General features: G+C 42.6%; 1 protein-coding gene across 3 annotated transcripts in view; it reads right to left on the reverse strand.

Moving 5' to 3' along the window:
• Nucleotides 1–22,724, reverse strand: part of DEPTOR (DEP domain containing MTOR interacting protein) — a 99,412-nt gene that overhangs the window by 74,885 nt on the left and 1,803 nt on the right. The gene's annotated exons all lie outside the window — the stretch shown is intronic.

The raw sequence follows: 22,724 nt of genomic DNA on the forward strand, positions 1-22,724 counted from the left end.
AGATGATACACCATGGTGTTTTGAGTGACTTGCCAGTGTTTACCAACAGCCAACAACTATTCTCAAAACCATGCCTAATTGTCGTGTGATTTTCAGAGGCTGAGCAAGAATGGGGTGTGTTCTCACGCAGCCTCCACTTGAGAGGTCCCTTTTGTTGCACAGCCTCTGGAGCCTCTGAAAATCACACAAGAATGAGGCGTGTTTTTGTGCTGTTTTGGGAAGTTGGGAGGCTATGAAAAAAACATTCTCTGAAGCTGCTTCTAAAACAAAGGCCAGTGACCCAGAGCAGCCTTGCGTAGGCCACAGGGGCCAGAAAGAGAATGTTGCCTGAAGATCCTGAAGGGCCACTGAGGCAATCGTGCTGTGGGAAGACGTATCCATCTGATTCAGTTCCAAGCTGGGAGAAAAGACATTGGAAACATGGAGGCTGATTGGAAAGATGGTTTATTGATGAAGCAGTACCACATAGATTTGTAGTTCTGGGCAGCTGACCAAAATGGAGTTGAGAGTGGGTTTTTTTTATACTTTGTTTGGGCTTTGTATTTGAGCTTCCTGTTCCTGTGCAAGAACATGTATTCTATTGGCTGTTGTCAGATTCCTTTGGGATCATGTAAAATGTCCTACCTGTAAATGAGTACTTTAATTTCAACAGCAATAACACAAGGACTATCAATAGATTCAAATTCAATTCGCTCTAATCTTGATTGTAGGAAATATGACTTCTGCAATAGAGTACTAAATGTCTGGAACACTCTACCTGATCCTGTTGTTAGTCTCTCTAACCTTTTACCTTAAACTGTCTACCGTGGAACTTTCATGTTTTTTAAGAGGTCCATAAAGAGGGCGTCCATAAGTGCACCAGCGTGCCTACTGTCCCTGACCTACTGTTCCCATTTATATGTACTCATTTTACATGTTTATGGCTATGTTTTGCTTATTTATTTCCTTTTATTTGTGCCAAATTTTTTTCATGTGTCCATGACTATGTCTATACTGTTACTTGTTTCCTTGTAGTTGTTGATAAATAAATAAATAAATAAATAAATAAATAAATAAATAAATAAATAAATAAGCAAACAAATAAACAAATACATACATACATACATACATACATACATACATACATACATACATAAATGTATGTATGGGTCATAGCTGGCTCTATAGGCAAAAGAGGAAATGCAAATCTTGGTGCTTGTCTGAGCTAATTTGGTTGAAGTTTGGACTGCTCTGGGGATGGTGCAATGAAGGGACTTTGGACTGCTCTGGGCTGCTTCTAATCCTACCATTCTGCCTTTGTTTCAAAATAACCTGCCTTGAATGGATTTCAACCACATCTGCATTTCTAAAAGGTGGCCTCCTCAGTTTCTGCTTGGGGGCAGGGGGACTGGGGCTGGTTTCTGAATAGGCTGGCCCAATCTTTCTTAATGGGCACAAAATATCTGCTGGGGGCTATTAAGAAAGACTGAGTCTGCTTCCTGCCTCTAAAAAAATATGTTTCTCCATTAGGGAAATATAATATTTTGCCTTTTTAATATTTCCCAATATTAATATATTTTATATTATTAATATAATATAATAATAATATAATATAATATAATATAATATAATATAATATAATATAATAATATTATACTATACTACACTACACTACACTACACTACACTACACTACACTACACTACACTACACTACACTACACTACACTATACTATACTATTTCATTCTTCTGGAGGGTGAGTGAGGACCTGACCTCTCTACTTAAGGACCAGCCTTGACTCTGGGACCAAGTGCCGCTACTCAGGTTGGCCAAGATGGGAAGAGGGTGAGAGACCAAGATTTCTTTCTCTCTTTTGTTTGGGGTGTGTATATGTGAGACACGCCAGCAGAGTCGAGATAGGCGTTTTCTGAATTTTCGACACAAGCCAAGCCCACAAGGTCCACCCTCACTGCCCCTATGACTTGCTATCTACAAGTCTGGCAGAACAATGAGTTCTTTGCCAAGAAGGAGGAGCTTCTAACAGCCATCTTTCCTAGCAAATCATTTGCCATCTTCAATCTAGGAACTTAATTGTTTGCACATTCCTTTTTTTTATTATTATGATTGGCAAGGTCAAAAGAATGTGTACAGCTGTACCTTTTAAAAGGCAGCGGTGAATTGGCCATCTTGCCTGTTAGCTGAGAACTTTTAACTCTTTTGACTATAGACAAGAGTTTCCTCACAAAAGCAAGTGCCTTCCAAATACTGTATATTGCTCCTTCAGATAAAAAGGTCTAAAATCGTGCCTGTGAAACAAAGGTGGGTTTCAGCAGGTTCTGACCAGTTCTGGAGAACCGGTAGCGGAAATTTTGAGTAGTTCGGAGAACCGGTAGTAAAAATTCTGACTGGCCCCGCCTCCATCTATTCTCTGCCTCCCGAGTCCCAGCTGATCGGGAGGAAATGGGGATTTTGCAGTAGCCTTCTCCTGGAGTGGGGTGAGAATGGAGATTTTACAGTATCCTTCCCCTGCCACACCCACCAAGCCACGCCCACCAAGCCATGCCACGTCCATCAAGCCACACCCACAGAACTGGTAGTAAAAAATTTTGAAACCCACCACTGCTGTGAAATCTATAATAGCCTTCTTACCAAAACAGAAGGAAAGAAAAAAGGAACCATCTCAGCCTGGTGTCTTCTATATAAGCTGGCCATCAACCCTCCCAATCCTCGGCACACAAACAGGGGGCAATTTCTGTTAGAAATGATTTTTGTGGTGTGGAAGAGATTCTCAGTCATCCAGATCATGGTTGTCTCAAAGATGCTTTTCAAACAGCAACAGGACTTTTTTTGTTGTTGTTGTTTTAAAAAACTAAGTCCAGATAGAGCCATGGTGGCACAGTGATTTGAATGTAGTACTGCAGGCTAATTCTGCTGACTGCCAGCAGTTCGGCAGTTCGAGTCTCGACGGCTCAAGGTTGACTCAGTTTCCATCCTTCCAAGATCAGTAAAATGAGGACCCAGGGGCAATAGGCTGACTCTGTAAACCGCTTAGAGAGAGCTGTAAAGCACTGTGAAGCAGTATATAAATCTAAGTGCTATTGCTATTTTGATAAGCATCTTTGAGATATACTTTTAGACATGGGATATCTACATTGTTCCTAAATTTAAAAATCGGCGTCGATCGGTTTTTCAGAGTTGGGTCTTTGATAATTTAGCATTTCCTCATCTTTCTATGCACATTCCTCTTTTCTATAAGAAAAAAAAAAACAGAGCAAAAGTTTCCATAACAGAAACATTAGCGCCTTAACTGTGCAATCCCATGCATGTTTAACTAACAATCTAATGATAGTTTAGAAGGTTGGCTCAATCCTCTGCCCTTAGCATTCAAATAGCTTTAATAACCACATTGGTCTTCTCAATTTTTTTTAAAAAAGTACACTTGACAGTATATTTATATTACGGACTAAAATAAACATCTACAATTAATTTTTAAAAGGAACATAATTGGCCTACGTTGCTGCTGAGCAGAACTGGCTGGGCTGAGGAGAATTAATCAAAACGGAATTAAATTTTGAGTGTGTCTCCATACATTCTGGCTTCAGCAGCAGAGTTAATTTGACAATTGTTAGAAGCACTACATCACAATAGCAAAATGGCTGAGTTAAAAAACAAACTCACAGAACCACAGATCTGAAAGGGGCCATTATGTCCAAACCCAAAATAGCGATGTCTCAGAAATATTAAGCTGTCAGCCACTAAAAACCCAGTATGGATGAAGAAGTTGTCTTCTTAAGTCCTTGAGAAAATCATTGGCATATCCTGAGCATCCTGATCTTATTTCCTGTATCCCTGACAATGGTCTTGACTCCTCTCCTGGACTTCTGGATTTTTCTCCTCTTTTGTGAGACACACAAACTTTCCTCATCGCTGTCTGTCCTGGAGAACACTTGCCAGGTGCAAAAGAGAAGATGGGAGACACCCAGAGCCACAAAACATTTTGCCGGCCATCCATTCTGTTCCAACAGTAAATGGTGGGTTCCACTAAAGATCACTAATTAAAAAGGGGGAGGAAAATTCTCTCCTTTTAGAGACCATTAGCTGCTAATGGGAGATGATATCTTGTCTGTAGAAGGACTATCATGCTTCACAAAGATCTTGGTGGCTTTCTGAGGATTCCCCTCCTTCCATCAATCCCTCCCTTATTATTTATCTTCCTGATCTTCTTTGCTTTCTGTAAGATTCCCCCACTAGACCGGTATGAAACAGACTAAAATCTGGTTGGGTCAAAATATGCACCCCAAAACTATTCTAAAAATACGAGTTCCAGGTATATTAATAAAGAAAGAAGCAGACATCCTACGAGCTCCAGAACTTAAAATTTTAAAATAATTAATTTAATTTAATAATTTAATTATTTTAAAATTTTAAGTTCCGGAGCTTGCAGGATGTCTGCTTCTTTCTTTACATATATATATGTAAACATATATATATGTTCTGCATTTTAAATGCACAACACTTGTTCCAATAAACTTTCACCCAGATATCTCACTTTCACCTGTCTCATTAAATCTTGTCAACAAGCTCTCCTATGATCTTTTAAAAAATGGTAGGGTATTCAGTGTGCTGTTATATATTCAGGTTGGGGAAATTATTTCTGCTCAAAAGCACTTGCACTGAGTTTGTTTCCTTCAACGTCTTCATTAAAATGAATGAAACTGAAATGATTTTCTAGATTCATTTCAATATACAGTAGTCTCCAACCTAACTAGGGAATAGATATTGTCTTGATGGGCTTGTCCGATGACTTGTGCTGAGAAAAAGATCCAATTGGGTCTCCTGCACTAGGTTTCAGTACCATTGACTATAGTTTCCTCCAGGACAAGTTGTGATGAGGGCAACTTTACTATGGTGAGTCCACCCCTAATTTCCAGAAGGTGATTTGGGGACTAATTCTTCTGTCAAATGGCAGTTAGAGTTCCCAAGGGCTCCATTCAGGGGTGGTATTCAGCCAGTTCGCACTGGTTCGCACGAACCGTTGGTGGAAATTTGGCCAAGGTCACCGAACCGGTAGCAATAGCCGGCTGGCCATGCGCCTGAACCAGCCCCCCAGTCACTGCTCACTCGCCCCGCCTGCCATGTTCATCACCATGTTCTTTGCGCACGCGCATCCCATTGCCTTGCAAGTCCAATGGGATGCACATGTGTGAAGAACATGGCGGCGACGGCAGCAGCTTTTTCCGTGACCTCTGGTACTTTTTGGCGGCCGGCGGCCAGCTGCTTTCCTACAGCAGCGACTGGCTGGGGGCCGCCGAAAACTCCGGTCAGCTTGCCTTCCAGACCCTGGACCAGCCACCGTGGAAGGTAAGCAGCCTGAACAAAGAGGCGGTGGTGGGAGAGGAAGTGGGGCTAGGGCCGGGGCCACTAATGGAGGGGAAACGGGGGTGACTGGCAAAAAGAGGGCGGGGGTAGATAGATGGAAATTCCAAACATTTTCTTACCTTTTTCTGTGGGCGTGGCTAGGGGGGGGTCATGTGATTGAGTGGGTATGGATGTGAGTGACATCAAGTTGGCCACGCCCATTCAGTCATATGCCCACCTAGCCACGCCCACCGAATGGTAGCAACATTTTTTGAAACCCACCACTGGCTCCATTCTATGCTCTTTAACATCTAAAACGTATGAAGAACGGTTGCAGGAATTGCATAGGTCTAGTATAATGAAAAGAAGGACCAGGGGTGACATGATAGGAGTGCTTCAATATCTGAGGGGTTGTCACAAAAAATAGGCTGTCGCCTATTCTCTTTTTTTAAAATGTTTTTTATTTTAAATACAAATAATACAAACAGTACATATACATTTAAATAAAAAAAAAGGAAAAAAAATACAAATATTACAGTGCACCTCCTACCTCGGAGACCATTTTTTTCTTATATTTCTTCTATAAAAACTAAAAAATATACAATATATTCCAATTGTGCCCTTATCCCCTCCAAAACAACATATATTCTTGAGTAGGTTTATTCCCTTTGTTTTATTTATTTATTTTTATTTAAATTGATTTATATGCCGCCCTTCTCCGGAGACTCAGGGCGGCTTACAGTGCGTTAAGCAATAGCCTTCATACTTTTGTATATTTTATACAAAGTCATCTTATTGCCCCCACAAACTGGGTCCTTTGCCTTCCACCAGCACTGTTTTTATAAAATCCCCCCATATTTCATTATAATTGTTTGCTTTAATCATCCCTTTTTTAAATTTAATTTCTGTTAATTTATCATTTGTTGCCGTACTCCGAAATTCATTATACCACTCATTTCTTTGAATATCCCAATTTCGTCCCCAATATTTAGCCATCACTAAGCTAGCTGCCATTATCAAATTTACAATCAAGTCCTTTTTTGTTTCATTTATACCCTGTTTTTCCACCAGCAACAGTAATGCAATCCTCAGTGACACATCAAAATTTACATTCAAAAGTGCTCTAATTTCTCTATAAACACCATGTCCCATATTTTTTTGTGCACTATCACAATCCCACCGGCTGTCACCTATTCTCCAAAGCTTGTGAAGGCAGGACAAGAAGCAATGGATAGAAACTCATCAAGAAGAGAATCAACCTAGAACAGGGGTTGGCAACCTTAAACACTCAAAGAGCTACAAAAGTCCTAACCGGAAGCCCCCCATTCAATTCTGGAGCCAACTGGAAGTCCAGTTCCCCCACCATAGAGACTCCTCCAAGTTTGGCATCCTTTTTCCTCTGCCAATCTGAAGTCTGGTTCCCCCATCATAGAGTCTCCTCCTAGCATGGCGTCCTTTTTCCTCTACCTGTTCTAACTGAAAACCCTATCAATTGTGGAGCTGACCAGCGACAAGGTGCCACAGCAGAAGGATGAAAGAGCCACATGCGGCTCCAGAGCTGCAGGTTGCTGACCCCTGACCTAGAACTAAGGAGAATTCTCCTGACAGCGAAAACAATTAATCAGTGGAACGACTTGCCTACAGAAATAGTGGATGCTCCTACACTGGAGGTTTTTAAAAAGAGATTAGACAATCATTTGTCTGAAATGGTATAGGGCTGTGATGGCGAACCTATGGCACGGGTGCCACAGGTGGCACATGGAGCCATATCTGAGGGCACACAAGCGTTGCCCTAGCTCAGCTCCAGCACACATGTGCCCACCAGCCAGCTGATTTTCGAGCCTTCCAGATCCACCGGAAGTTGGGAAATGGACTGTTTCCAGCCTCCAGAGGGCCTCCAGGGGAGTTGAGGAAGGCCATTTTTGCCCTCCCCAGGCTCCTAGAAAGACTCTGGAGCCTGGGGAGAATGAAAAATGGGCCCACTGTGCCATTTTTCCAAAAGTGCCAAAAGTGGGGGGAGCATGGGGGGAGCATGCACACGTGCGCAGGAGGGTGGGGCACAGGTGGGCATTGAATTATGGGTGTGGGCACACACACGCACGATCCCCCCACTCTACCCCCGCTTTTGGCACGCGACAGCAAAAAGGTTAGCCATCACTGGTATAGGGTTTCCTGCCTGAGCAGGGAGTTGGACTAGAAAACCTCCAAGGTCCCTTCCAACTGTGTTATTATGTTATCTTCATGAAAGATAACATTCTGTTATCTTTCATGAAATTACTAAGAGAGGCCAACCAGGGATGTGGTCTGAGATGCCATCTCTACTACTTCTAACTCTACTTCTATCACAGGTGAGGGGGTTGACATTCTGAACCAACACCAGGGTAAGGTAATAGACCAGATAAGGATCAATAAACTGAATCTTAACCCCGACAAGACAAAGATACTGTGTGTGGTTGGTGCATCTATCTAGCTAAGTGATGTCTTACCTATTCTGGAGGGATCTGCACTCACTCTAAAGGAGCAAGTTCACAGTTTGCGGGGTGATTCTAGAAGCCAACTGGCCTCTGTGGCACAGAGTTCCTTTTATCAGCCTGTGCTTATTTATCAACTACAACTTTACTGGATGGAGAACTTTGTAACAGATGCAGTGTTTATGCTCTGATAACTTCTGGTTGGATTATTGCAACACACTGTACAAGGGACTGCCTTTCAAATGATCTGGAGACGTCAATTAATATAAAACCCAGCAGCTTGACTGCTCACTAGGTACATATTATTCCAGGTCTTTTTCATTCATGCTGGTTTTTTGGGACGCAACTCAAAGTGCTGCTCTTCACCTTTTAACCTCTTAAAGTCTTAGGACCAGGTTACCTGAATGAAGGAGCTTCTCCCACACTGTAATGTATCTGTCTGGACTTAAAAAGCTTGCAATGAGGCTTTCTCCCTTTGATAAATGAGGTGAGGTGGTTTTCTATAATGGGGAAGATCTTCTGAGGTGGCCCACTTATGGAAAACCTTCCCCAGAGAGGCTCAACTGGTCCCCACACTAAAATCATTTCACTGTCAAGAGCTTTCTATTTTGCTCCCAGGCTTTTAAATTGGCTTTTCGTTCATATTTTAATTCCTATTGTTTTTAACAATAGGTCCAGGCAGAAGAAGAAGATCATGGCTTCAAAACCTAAGGGACTGGTTTGGACAAAACTCAGCAACATTTTTTCATACGGCTGTTGACAAAAATAGGATTGCCAACATGATCGCCAACGTCCGATGATGGATACGGCACAAGAAGAAGAAGAATTGTTTTAACTTTTGAATGTGCCCTAGTTTTAATATGGTATTTTTATTTTGCATTTTATTGTATAGGTTTTTATTCATTGTTTTTTTTAAGTGTGCTCTGTTGTGAACTCTCCAAGCAGCTTCCAAGTGGTTTAAATAGCAATAGTACTTAGACTCATATACCACTTCATGGTGCTTTTACAGCCCTCTCTAAGCCTGTGATGGCGAACCTGTGGCACGCAGCGCCCTCTCTGATGGCACACGAGCCGTTGCCCCAGTTCAGCTCTGCTGTGCATGCGCATGCACCTCCCGCTGGCCAGCTGGTCTTCAGGTCTCTGCCGGGCATCCACGTGCAGGCTTCATGCGCATGTGCAGGGTGTGCACACAGGGCATGCACGCATGCATGGGGGTACGCAGATGTTCTGGGGGCAGGGCGCATGGGCAGAGCCCGTTTGTCAGTTTGGGCGCATGCACGCACATCCACTCGTGCATGCATGCGCTTTGGGCACTCGGTCCGGAAAAGGTTAGCTATCACTGCTCTAAGCGGTTTACAGAGTCAGCATATTGTCCCCAACAATCTGGGTCCTCTTTTACCGACCTCGGAAGGATGGCAGGCTGAGTCAACCTTGAGCCTGGTGAGGATTGAACTCCAGGCTGTGGGCAGAGTTTGCCTTCAATACTGCATTCTAACCACCACTCCACCACGGCTCGTGCTTTAATACTTAAAATAAATTCAACTTATTAATTATAGATAGTCTTCAACTTATGACCACAATTGGCCATCGTGACCAGAATTTCCATTGTTCAACAAGACAGTTTTTAAGTGAGTCGGACCCAATTTACGGCCTTGTGTTGCCACAGTTGTTAAACAAATCACTCAGTCATTATATGAATCACATAGTCATTAAGCGAATCCAGCTTCCCCCATTAATTATGTTCGTCAGAAGCTGGCAGGGAAGGTTATTGATGGTGTTTGTATAACCCTGGGATGCTGCAACAATTCTAAATACATGCTGGTTGCCTGAATTCTGATCACGTGATCATGGGGATCCTGCAATAGTTGTTAAGTGTGAGGATCGGCTGTAAGTCGAGGATTTCCTGAATTCATTTGACCTGCCTTTCTTCAAGCAGTTCCCATTTCCTATTTCTCCTTATATGAACCTTGTGTGGTAGGTTGAGCTAGAAGCGCCCTTATCAAAGTCATTGAGAGAGTTTTCACAGCTGAGGGTTAAATTAAAACTGGTCTCTCTTGTCCCACTTCAACACTAAAACAGTATGCCTTTCCTCAATATTCAAAAAAACTTTAATTTAATGTGCACCCCTAACAGTATTGACCTGGAATAGAATGTACTTAACAGCACAGCTGCAGAGCAATTCTGAAAATGGTTGTTTTAAAGAAAAGCCATACACTCTATTGATTTAACTTACTAATTCATTAAACTTAGAAAGCTCACATGCTGCTTACTTGGGAATTAGGAGCATTTTTTAAGAGAAACGTTTCTATAGGTTACACACTGGGCAGATAATGAGAGGGTTCATACATCAAATTACATTATAAGATGTGTATGTTGCATAAATACCATTATTGTGGCTTGCGGCTTGCATTAATATATTTACTGTGGTTTGTAAATTGTAGTTTATGTCTTAGACATAACCCAGGAAGCCGGCCAATTATGGTTTATTCAATCATGATTAAACCAACATCGATTAGCAGAATGTATGGACTAATACTGAATGTCAGAAGAAAATGGGAATATATAAACATAAAATGCAATACAGGTAATCCTCGACTTACAACCACAACTGAGCCCAACATTTCTGTTGCTAAGTGAGACAGTTAAGTGAGTTTTGTCCCATTTTATGAGCTTTCTTGCCACAGTTGTTAAATGAATCACTGAGTAACACGGTTGTTAAGTGAATCTACCTTCTCCATTGACTTTGCTTGTCAGAAGGTTGCAAAAGGTGATCCCACGGACACTTCAACCGTCATAAATATGAATCAGTTGCCAAGCACCTGAATTTTGATCGAATGACCATGAGGTGGCTGCAACAGTCATAAGTGTGAAAAAATGGTCACAAGTCACTTTTTTCAGTACCATGGTAACTTTGAATGGTCACTAAACAAACTGTTGTAAACCAAGGATTAAGTGTTCTTCTTCGCACATTTTTTAAAGATCATGACATTTTTGCCAGAAACCTCCGCATTGGCTTAAGCTGCATAATTAAGCTGCACTGAAGAAAAACAGAGAAGGAAATGAGGCAATTTTATTTTTGAACAGCACAGCTTAACAAACAATATTAGATCTTGGGACATTAATCATAACTGAAATAATTGAATTTACTTTCAGGAAGCAGTAGTGTAGGCTTGCTAGATCTGTGGACCTGATAACCTTTGAGGAAGTCTTTTAGTGTTTAGGATTGTGATACAGGAGAACAATATGCCAAAAGTGATAAATATGTAAGCAATACATCACTCTTTCCTTCCTCCACATGGAAATTTATTTAGAAACTTCCTAAGGACTGTTTCTCCAGGTTTGAGAGGATGCAGAGCGAAAATGCCATATGCCAAGCTTTCTCTCTGAGGCACTATTCCATACAGCTATATTTCAGACTTGGCTAGCAACTACAGGTAGTCCTTTACTTACTCCCGGTCACTTAGCAACTCGTCAAAATGACAAGAGACACACCTCCCCCCAAAAAAAGGTACTTATGACCTGGTTCTGAAGTTTTGAATGATGTTACCCCCAGCCGTGCGACCTCTTTTCGGGCACTCAGTAACCGGTCTGCTTTGCAATATCCTACACTCACATAACCCGCAATTTACAATTTTTTCCTTCTGAGGTCGGTAAAATGAGGACCCAGAATGTTGGGGCCAATAGGCTGACTCTTATATTTACAAATCGCTTAGAGAGGGCTGTAAAGCACTATGAAGCGGCATATAAGTCTACGTGTTATTGCTATTCCTGTAAACAACTTCCCTTTACCAAGCATGCATATTTACAAAAAAAATAAAAAATAAATTCAGAGTGTCTCCATCTTCCCCTTACTGTGCAATTTCTCCCTTGTCTTTATAAGCTCGCTACCGTCAAATAACTTATGCAGGAATTCACTGAAGAGGGAGCAAAACTTCAAGATGACAGGTTTTGCAAAGAACAGCAGCCCGTGCTATTGCCTAAAGCTTTATCTATACTGAGCCATGCTATTGAAATAAGCCAACTTGAAAGAAGGAAAAAACTCATGCAGGAAAGACTCAGAGAGAAAAAGAAAAACAAAAAAACAACCCTTGTCTTTTAAGAACGGCTTTAAAATTTCTATCCTCAGTTATATAATTTGATTAAACACGGTCTTCAAGCTGTTTCTATAATGAGCAGAGGAAGGAATAATTTTGAGGAACTCAGGAGCCACAACCGAGGCCTGATCAAAGAAATCTATTTACCTGGGTCAGAATTATAACCTGAGAAAAATAATGTCTCAGGAAAGACCCTCTCTAGTTCTCATGAAGATAAAGGGGGGCCCCAACCCAGTCTCACAAGATTCTGTTAAAGGTAAAGGTAAAAGTTCCCCTCACACATATGTGCTAATCGTTCCCGACTCTAGGGGGCGGTGCTCATCTCCGTTTCAAAGCCGAAGAGCCAGCGCTGTCCGAAAACATCTCCATGGTCATGTGGCTAGCATGACTAAACACCAAAGGTACACGGAAAGCTGTTACTTTCCCACCGAAGGTGGTTCCTATTTTTCTACTTGCATTTTTTACGTGCTTTTGAACTGCTAGGTTGGCAGAAGCTGGGACAGTAACTGGAGCTCACCCCATTATGTGGCACTAGGGATTCGAACCGCTGAACTGCCGACCTTTCGATTGACAAGCTCACTGTCTTAGCCACTGAGCCACTGCATCCCTTTACCTACAGTAAAGATTCTGTTACCGTAACTTTATAATAAAAGTAGCATTAGCACGCATGACTTTGGTTTCTAGTCTGGTCTACGTTGAAGGGCTGACAGTTTCTGCATCCCAGAATACTTTCCTTTTCTTCTTTAAAATCAATTGATATCTAGATGGGTGTATGCATTCTAGACTGGGACTTTATAATCTCCATCCCACTACATACATCGTTCCTGTAACTTGCGTGATCAGATTCCCCTCTCCAAGACCGTGGTTAATTAAAAAGAAAGAAAATAATTTTTAGGGGGTGACATGATAGCAGTGTTCCAATATCTAAGGGGATGCCACAAAGAAGAGGGGGTCGGGGGTCAACCTATTCTCCAAAGCATCTGAAGGCAGGAGAAGAAGCAATGGATGGAAACTAATCAAGGAGAGAAGCAACCTAGAACTAAGGAGAAACTTCCTGACAGTGAGAACAATTAACCGGTGGAACAACCTGCCTCCAGAAGTTGTGGGTGCTCCAACACTGGAGGTTTTTAAGAAGAGATTTGATAACCATTTGTCTGAAATGGTATAGGGCAGGGGTCAGCAACCTGTGGCTCTGGAGCCACATGTGGCTCTTTCACCCTCTGCTGCGGCTCCCTGTCACTCAAAATATGCGTCACAACTGCCAATGTGCGACACCCACCAGCATACAATTTATTGAGCTTTTCAACCCCTGGTAGGCCAGCCATGGATAAATCCAAGAAAAGAAAAGTTTCAGAAGGAAACAGAATCTTTAATTCAACTATATATGCTAGTTTTCTGGCCACTCAAGAAATAGTCAGGCACAGGAAGGGTTTTGTGGCTCCTGGTGTTTTCTTTTCTGTAGGAAATGGGTCCAAATGGCTCTGAGTGTTTAAGGTTGCAGACCCCTGGTATAGGATCTCCTGCTTGAGCAGGGGGTTGGAGTAGAAGACCTCCAAGGTCCCTTCCAACTCTGTTATTCTGTATTTTATTTCTGTAACCTCAGACTCGGTATTCAACAACTGATTTAACATTGAGAGAACTATCATTTTGATTAACTTTATACAAGTAGTCTTCAACTTACGACCACAACTAAGCCCAACATGTCTGTTGCTAAGTGAGACATTTATTAAGTGAGTTTGATGACCTTTCTTGCCACAGTTATTAAGTGAATCAGTGCAGCTAAGTTAGTAACACGGTTGTTAAGTGAATCTGGCTTCCCCATTGACTTTGTCAGGGGGTCGCAAAATCAAAATTCATCAGAAGATCACGTGACCTTCTGACAAATTCATTTGTCAGAAGGTCATGTGATCAAAATTCAGACGCTTGGCATGTTGATTCATATTTACGACAGTTGTAATCTTTGGGGTCATGTGATCACCAGAAGACTACAACCGTCGTTAATATGAATCAGCATGCCAAGCGTCTGAATTTTGATCACGTGACCATGGGGATGCTGTAATGGTCGTAAGTGTGAAAAATAGTCATACGTCACTTTATTCAGTGCCATTGTAACTTTGAACAGTCAGTAAATGAACCGTTGTAAGTTGAGGACTACCTGTACCATGCTGATTGTCTTCTCTTGGAGAATGTTTTCCATTTTTCCGTTCTTTTTGCTTTTTTTCTCCCGGCTTTTTCTTTCTTGTTTCCAAACATTCTGTCATTTGCTCTCTTCCATACAGATCAAAACCTTATGTCAGCTTTGGAAGCCATATTAGGCCGGAAGCTTCCATGCTGCCACCTTCTCATGTGTGGGAAAGTAGGAGGGGGGGATTTAGTAGGGGGGCGGTTGGTAGACATAATAGCATTCTTCCTGTCGGTCAAGGTCAGAGCGATCCGGCATCTGGAGAAGGAGTGGTCGGAGTGCTGAGTCAAGATGGGACGGACGTTGATTGGAGCATGTGATCGACTGAGGAATGAGAAGATGGTTTGGGGGGTTTTGATTTACTGAGGGAAAACCCGGGCCTTTCAGATTCAGGTTTTCCCAGATGTGCCAGTTTATCTATTCTAGTAAAGAGAACTTTGGAAAATGCTTGCTTCCGTGTCTTTACTCATAGTTGGGGTTTTCTGGAATGCTGACACCTTACGGGTTAATCATGTAAGGAGAAACTTGTTTTGGTTTGAGCTGTGATCACACAGCCAACACTTGAAACCTTCTATCAGAACAACCTGAACTGGCCATGTCTATTAGGAGAAAACATGAAATGGTTCAGTGCTTTATTCTGACTTGAAAACCCTCTCTTGCTTCTGAAATAACATTTTGTTCTGAGTGCAAAACAGTCAAAACAGCCTAATTCAAGGTTAGAAGGCTGAGATTGTTTGCTATGACGACCATGACAGTCAAAATGCTGCTGTAAGAAAGGAATAAATGTTCTGTTGCAACTTGGACAAAACTCTTAGAAACACCAGGAGTTTTGTTTCAAGTTTGGAACACTTGAAGGAGCAACAGTTGTGAGCTTGAAACGTTTTGTACAACCTTAAACAATAATTTATGGCTGTGAAAGTTGGACCATAAGAAAGGCTGAGTGACAAAGAATTGAGGCCTTTGAACCAGTTATGAAATCCAATTTTTTTTACTACCGATTCTGTGGGCGTGGCTTGGTGGGCGTGGTGTAGCTTGGTGGGCGTGGCTTGGTGGGGGTGGCAGGGGAAAGATACTGCAAAATCTCCATTTCCACCCCACTTCAGGGGAAGGATACTGCAAATCTCAATTCCCTCCGCACTCCAGGGGGAAGGATATTGCAAAATCTCCATTCCCACCCCACTCTGGGGCCAGCCAGAGGTGGTATTTGCCGGTTCTCCAAACTGCTCAAAATTTCCGCTATCGGTTCTCCAGAACCTTTCAGAACCTGCTGGATTCCCCCCCCTGCTTTGAACTATGGTGCTTTAGAAGACTCCTGCGAGTCCCTTGGACTGCAAGGCGATCAAACCAGTCAGTCCTAGAGGAGATCAACCATGACTGCTCTTTAAAGGACCAGATCCTAAAGATGAAACTCAAATACTTTGGCCACCTAATGAGAAGGAAGGACTCACTGGAGAAGAGCCTAATGCTGGGAAAGATTGAGGGCAAAAGAAGAAGGAGACGACAGAGAACGAGATGGCTGGATGGAGTCACTGAAGCAGTCGGCGTGAACTTAAATGGACTCCAGAGGATGGTAGAGGACAGGAAGGCCTGGAGGAACGTTGTCCATGGGGTCACGATGGGTCGGACACGACTTCGCAACTAACAACAACAACAATAATTTATATTGTTGCTGGGTTTGGTTTTTCACAGGGGAAGAGTGTTAGGGCTCCCAGCCAGTGGTGGGTTGCCCCTGGTTCTACAGAACCGGTAGTAAAACTGGCGGGAGGCTCTGCCCACTGACCCTGACCTCATGAAAATGCTTCTGTGCATGCGCAGAAGAGCACATGCGCGGCTCCGTTGCGAACCAGTAGTAAAGTTAAGTAGAACCCACCCCTGCTCCCAGCCATGTATCAATGTCCAAGAGACTATTCAGTTATTATAGAACTGAGCTGAGAAAACAATAACTGAGAAAACTGGCAAAGCTTTTCTTAATGTTCAGAGTGTGTCAGCTCTTCAAGGTAACCTGGGTCAAAAATTGGACATCTTGAGGGTTACAGGAATGATCCCTTATTATTGAAGTGTATAATAACAGAATATTGAAATGTAGGGTCCTTGGTGGTCTCTGAGCTTAGTTGTTTTCTTTGATTACCCAACTAGGTAACATCATCAGTGCTAGAAGGGAATGGGGTTTCTCTCTGTTTATGTACAAGTAGCTTACCCTGTCATTGTTGTGGGAGTGTTCTTGATAGTTCCTTGATTAGGCTATTGTTTACTGAGTTAATAGTTCCTTGACTGTTTGCTACTTGGTTATTTATCTCTGCTTATCTGGGTATTGATTGCTGATCAGAGGTGCAGTGATCTTCTGGCTTTTTTATTGTCTCTTTTGAATGTAGACGTTATTATCTCTATGTGCCTATTGATGGATGGTTTATCCGAATTCCAGGTTTTCAGGAATTCTCTAGTGTTTTTGGACTTCGCTTGATCTAGGATGCTCACTGTTTCCCAGTTGAACCTATGGTGAAGTCTGTCCATGTGTTCTGCAATTAAGGAGTTTTCATCATGCCGTCAGCCTCTGAGAACAAACCCCACTCCCTTCTAGCACTGATGATGTTACCTAGTTGGGTAATGAAATGCCTGCAACAAAACCACCAAATTTGGACAGCACCGAGGACCCCACAATTCAACCCTGAGCTAAAAATATCCTCTTGTATTAGAATCTTGAAGTCCTTTCAGAGTTTCTTTCTGCTCCATCACAATCAAGACAAAATTATTTTTGAGTTTCTTTCCCACGCTTTCCACTTTTCCAGGACCAACTTTATCCAATTTTTCTTCTAGGTCATTTCTATCTTCCTTTATGTGAAGAAAAGTGATTGGAATATTCAATTCCAACCTTAAGCAAGCTTGATACACCCAAACACACAGCTTCCGGTATTTGATTAGCTGCATTCTTGGTGCCTCACATAGCCATGGACAGCAATGGCCATGCAGTTCAGACCTCCCTCCCCTTTGCAGCTTGCTGCACAGGCAGGGGTGGGCTGCTGGAGGTCTGCAGGGGTTTGGGAGAACCTCTAGCTCAGATGCTGTGCAGTTCAGAGAATCCCCCCAAATCCCACTCCTAGCTGGCCCTGCCCACCCTGCCCCTCCCAGGAATCCCCATGCAGCCTGTTTTGGAAGCAGGTAAGTGTAAGGCATGCACGGAGGCTTGAGGAGGGCGAAAAGCAGGCCTACCGGAAGTTCAGGAAGGCTGGAAATGGGCCTGTTTCCAGCTTCCAGAGGGCCTCCGAAGCATAGGGAGGCCATTTTCAGCCTCGCGGAGGCTCAAGAAAAGCCTCTGGAGTCTGGGGAGGGAAAAAACACCTCCCCCCCCTCGCCATGGTGCAAGAGGCCGGCTAGGCCATGCCCACCATGGCCACGCCCATCCAGCAACTGGGCAGAGAATCCCTTGCTAAAATTTTTGAAGCCCACCCCTGGGCACAAATTTATTCTCTCTCCGTTTTCAAAACATCCCTTTGCCAGAGAGCGCGTGTGCTCAGCAAGCTTCTCCCCTTTGTGTTTTGGCTACACCTGCATCTCCCTCCTGCTCCTACCTGTCTTGACCTCTGTCAACCATGCCCTCATCCATTGCTGCTCTCAAGGAAAAAAAGAAGAATGTTCCACAGCAAAAATGTGACTTCTAAAGCATGTTGTTATTTTAAGCTACCGAGTCTCCTTCTCATGCACTCATGATGGTGCCATTATTTGCCTCTGGGGCTTTATCTGTGCAATCATCTGCTGCTGGAGTGGGAAAATGTAGTGTCACACACCAGTGCTTTGGCACTGTTGTATGGGTAAAGCTACTCATAAAATCCTCTGCTTTGTTCTTGTGATTTAAACATTATTTGCCAAGGTACTGTGAAGGTACTGTCTCTGGCTTTGGCACATCACAGTAGATTCTGTTCCTGCCTCTTTGTGCTCAATCCTCACTTTGGTGCAACCAAACCAGTCTGGTGCAACCAAAGATGCACCAGCCATTGTGGCAATCCGTCACGTCAACACTCAGTTGGAGCCTCCATTAGGTGACCAAATCAATGGGCCTCTATAATCTTTGAGAGGGGCCAGGAGAAATGGAATGTGTGTTTTAGCCATCTGATAATGTGCAGGATAGCTTGAGGAAGATCTGGAAAAACCACATGCCTCTTTGTTGACCAAAAAATGAAATTAGGGGAGCTCGTACGGACACAGGCAGATAAGATCAAAGGACCATTAATCCACACTGCTTTGGAAAGGCAGAATCCTCTAGCAGCGAAGCAACGATCCAGAGATCTCTGCAAACATCATACACAACCCTTACAAAGCAAAAAACAGGCCTGGCTCACAACAGTACTGATATCCATTGCAAATAAGACACACGTGAGTAGAAATTTCACTCCCATGTTATTTATCTGCACCCAGCAGGCATAACTGACTCTTTCTTTTTCCTACACTGAAGATGTTGACCAGCGTTTTTCAAACTTGGCAATTTTAAGGTATGTGGACTTCAGCTCCCAGAATTCCTCAGTCAGCATGAATAGAATAGAATAGAATAATAGAGTTGGAAGGGACCTTGGAGGTCTTCTAATCCAACCCCCTGCCTAGGCAGGAAACCCTACACCTTCAAACAAATCGTTATCCAACATCTTCTTTAAAATTTCCAGTTTTGGAGCATTCGCAACTTCTGGAGGCAAGTTGTTCCACTGATTAATTGTTCTAACTGTCAGGAAATTTCTCCTTAGTTCTAAGTGGCTTCTCTCCTTGATTAGTTTCCACCCATTGCTTCTTGTCCTGCCCTCAGATGCTTTGGAGAATAGCTTGACTTCCTCTTCTTTGTGGCAGCCCCTGAGATATTGGAATACTGCTATCATGTCATCCCTAGTCCTTCTTTTCTTTAAACTAGACATACCCAGTTCCTGCAACCGTTCTTCCTATGTTTTAACCTCCAGCCCCCTAATCATCTTTGTTGTTCTTCTCTGCACTCTTTCTAGAGTCTCCACATCTTTTTTACATCGCGGAGACCGAAAACTGGATGCAATATTCCAAGTCTGGCCTTACCAAGACATTATAAAGTGGTATTAACACTTCACGTGATCTTGATTCTATCCTCTTTTTATGCAGCCTAGAACTGTGTTGGTTTTGTTTTGTTTTTTTGAGTTGAAGTCCGTACCTCTGAACGTTGTCAAGTTTGAAACAGAGTGTTCAAACTTCAAACAGAGTGTAGATTTAACTTCTCTCATTAAGGGCTTCTCAGGTGTGCTGGATTACACTTCCCAAGAATTCCCATGGTGGCTTGTTAGAGAAGCTGGCTGAAGTTACAGCAGAGTAGCTACTACTCACACCTTTCCTTAAAATTTACTCAGGTAAAAGTAATCCATTAATAAATAAATATATTTCAAGGACGCACTCCTCCAGGTAGAATTGTCTGGTTCCACGTAAATACATAGTTCTCAACTTAAAACCGATTGTTTAGTGACTGTTTGAAGCAGAGGTGGGTTTCAGCAGGTTCTGAACAGTTCTGGAGAACCGGTAGCAGAAATTTTGAGTAGTTCAGAGAACCGGTAGTAAAGATTCTGACTGGCCCCGCCCCCATCTATTCTCTGCCTCCCAATTCCCAGCTGATCAGGAGGAAATAGGGATTTTGCAGTAACCTTTCCCTGGAGTGGGGTAGGAATGGAGATTTTACAGTATCTTTCCCCTGGAGTGGGGTGGGAATGGAGATTTTACAGTATCATTCCCCTGCCATGCCCAAGCCACGCCCACCAAGCCACACCCACAGAACCGGTAGTAAAAAAATTTGAAAACCACCACTGGTTCAAAGTTACAATGGACCCCTCCCCCAAAAGGTACTTAGGACCCAAATTCAAAGTCACAATGGCTGCTTCCGCCCCCATGATCATGTGATCACATTTTGGGCACTTGGCAACCAGCCTGCATTAATAGTTGTTTGTAGTGTTCTATGGTCACATGACTGCAATTGACAGATTTATGGCATTTACTTCCAATTTCTGAAAAAAAAAGTCCCATTGCAGATGATGGGTTTGCTTAATGACCATTACAAAATATGTCGTAAAATCAGGTCGGTTACATGGGTGCTTTGTCGTACAACTGTTATGACATACAATAGAAACTGTAGGTTACTTTATAATCATATAATGTTTGGGATGCAGGTAAGTGCAGTGCGCACATAGAGGCTCAGAGAAGACAAAAAACAGGCCCTTTTCCAGCTTCCAGAGGGCCTCTGGAGCCTGGGGAGGCCCTTTTCGCCCTTCCGGAGGCTCAAGGAAAGCCTCTGGAGCCCGGGGAGGGCAAAAACACCCCCCCCCCCGCACCATGGTGCAGGAGGCTGACTAGGCCACACCCACCAAGCAACCAGGCAGAGAACCCCTTGTTAAAATTTTCAAAGCCCACCCCTGTTACCAACCTGTCCTCAAAGAGACAAGGTCTAAGAATTAACCTTTTATATTTTATAATGATTTGATTGGTTCTGTTTTCAAAAGTATTATTTTAAACCATCGTGTATGGGAGCAGAAAAGTAAGAGCATGCAAACAAGCAAACAAACAAACAAATAAATATCAGGGCATCACAATGCTTGAATGTTTCAGCCTCTTTAAGTACTTGTGCCCGACATCCTACAACAAGTGAACACCGCAGGATAGCATGCAAGCAGGAAGGAAAGAAAAATTTAAAAATCTTCTCTATTTGATATGACAACAGTAGCTCACATGTTTTACTCATCATAAAATGTTTATATTTCAGTTCCTCTTACTTGGTTTCTTAACTTTGCTGCTGGCACTAATGAAGGCTTTGTAAATTCTACCTGGGTTGCAATTTCACTTTGCAATGAAAATCCTTTTACACCGACGGCTGGTGGAACCCCCTCCTGGATTTTAATCTCACCTCATCCTGGAAAGCTTTAAATAAAATAAATGAATAAATAATAAAATAAAATAAAATAAAGATAAATAAAATAAGATAAATAAAATAAGGTTTTAAAAAATTAAAATAAATAAAATATTAAAACAAAATAAAAAATTAAAATAAAAAATAAAATAAGATAATAAAAAATAAATATAAAATACAAAATACAATAAAATAATAAAATAACAAGATAAAATAATAAAATAAAATAAAATAATTAAAATAATAAATAAATAAAAGTAGAATAGAGCATGCCTATTGGGTCCAATCAAAGAGACTACCCTTGCTTCCTTTAGCAACTCAATCCTGAGTTGAGCTACTATGTTTCCCCGAAAATAAGACCCTATTAAGGGTCTATTTGGAGTGCATTGACTCTATTCTATACCAGGATTGTCAAATTCAATTTCATTGCGGGCCGCATCAGGCAGTGGTGAAATGTAAAATTTCTTACTACCGGTCCTGTGGGCGTGGCTTGGGGGGGTAATGTGACTGGGTAGGCATGGCCAACTTTTTTTTTTTTTTTTACTTTTAAAAGCATTTTTTCTACAACCTTAAGAGGTTGCAGAAAAAAATGCTTTTAAAAGCCTCTGACGATCAGGCAACTCAGCTGGGATCGTCAGAGGATTTTAAAGGCATTTTTTTTTCCTACCACCTCTTTGGCCGAAGAGGTTGTAGAAAAAATGCTTTTAAAAGGCTCTGATGATTCCAGCTGAGCCGCATGATCATCAGAGGCTTTTTTTTTTACTTTTAAAAGCATTTTTTAGGCTGAATAGGTTGTCAGCTGGGCATGGGGGGGGCAGGGATTTTTGCTACTGGTTCTCCGAACCACCCGCTGCCATCGCTACCAGATTGGGCGATCCGGTCCAAACCAGGAGCATTTCACCCCTGGCATCAGGGTTGTATTTGACCTTGGGGTGGGCAGGGATGGGTGCGGCTGGGGTCATGCCTGGGGTGCGCGTGGCCAGCTCAATGTCACTCATCAAGGATCCGTTTGTTGGCTGTCCTGGCCTCCTGCAGCCCTCTGCCAGTGAAAATGGAGCTCAGGAGGGCCATGCATGACAGGGGCGGGCTGGTTCTTCGCTATTTCCAGGGCGAGTCCGTGGGCCAGATCTAAACACCCCGCAGGCTGGATCTGGCCCCCAGGCCTTGCATTTGACACCCTTGGAATAGACTATTAAAGCTACATGCCTGAAGTATAGAGAGTGCAGACTTTGCCTTACGTAGCAGAATCAAAGCTGTGTATCTGGAAAAGGAAATGTTGTTTGACAGATGGTGGTATGAGAAGATGTCAAACAAAATGTTTTTAATTGTTTCTTCTTTTTTTAAAAAAAACCATTCGTTTCATTCTCAGACTTCAGCCATCCCATAACAGCAAGACAGCTAAAAACACACCCTCCTGCTTTTGTATAAATTCATCGAACGGATTGACGGATAACCCTAAAATCGCTCTTTTGAATTCATCCTTGTTTGCTGCCAGTTGGAGAAATGAACACAAAGTTAAAATAAAAGAGAGGCTCTGAAGATTGATGAACCTCTTCTCTCAAAAAACTGCCTTATTCCAAGACTCGTCTTCCAGATAAACTGGAATACAATTCCCATCTTCTCTACCCAGCAAGGCCAGTCTGCTAGACGATGATGTGAACCAGAGGTGGTATTAAGCCGGTTCAGACAGTTCGGGCGAATCGGTAGTGGCCACCTGCGTGTGGGCCCGCCTACCCATCCACCTGGGT

This window comes from Pituophis catenifer, unplaced genomic scaffold (assembly GCF_029215685.1).
Source record: "Pituophis catenifer annectens isolate HBS135680 unplaced genomic scaffold, rPitCat1.0.hap2 SCAF_3, whole genome shotgun sequence".
Lineage (NCBI taxonomy): Eukaryota > Metazoa > Chordata > Lepidosauria > Squamata > Colubridae > Pituophis > Pituophis catenifer.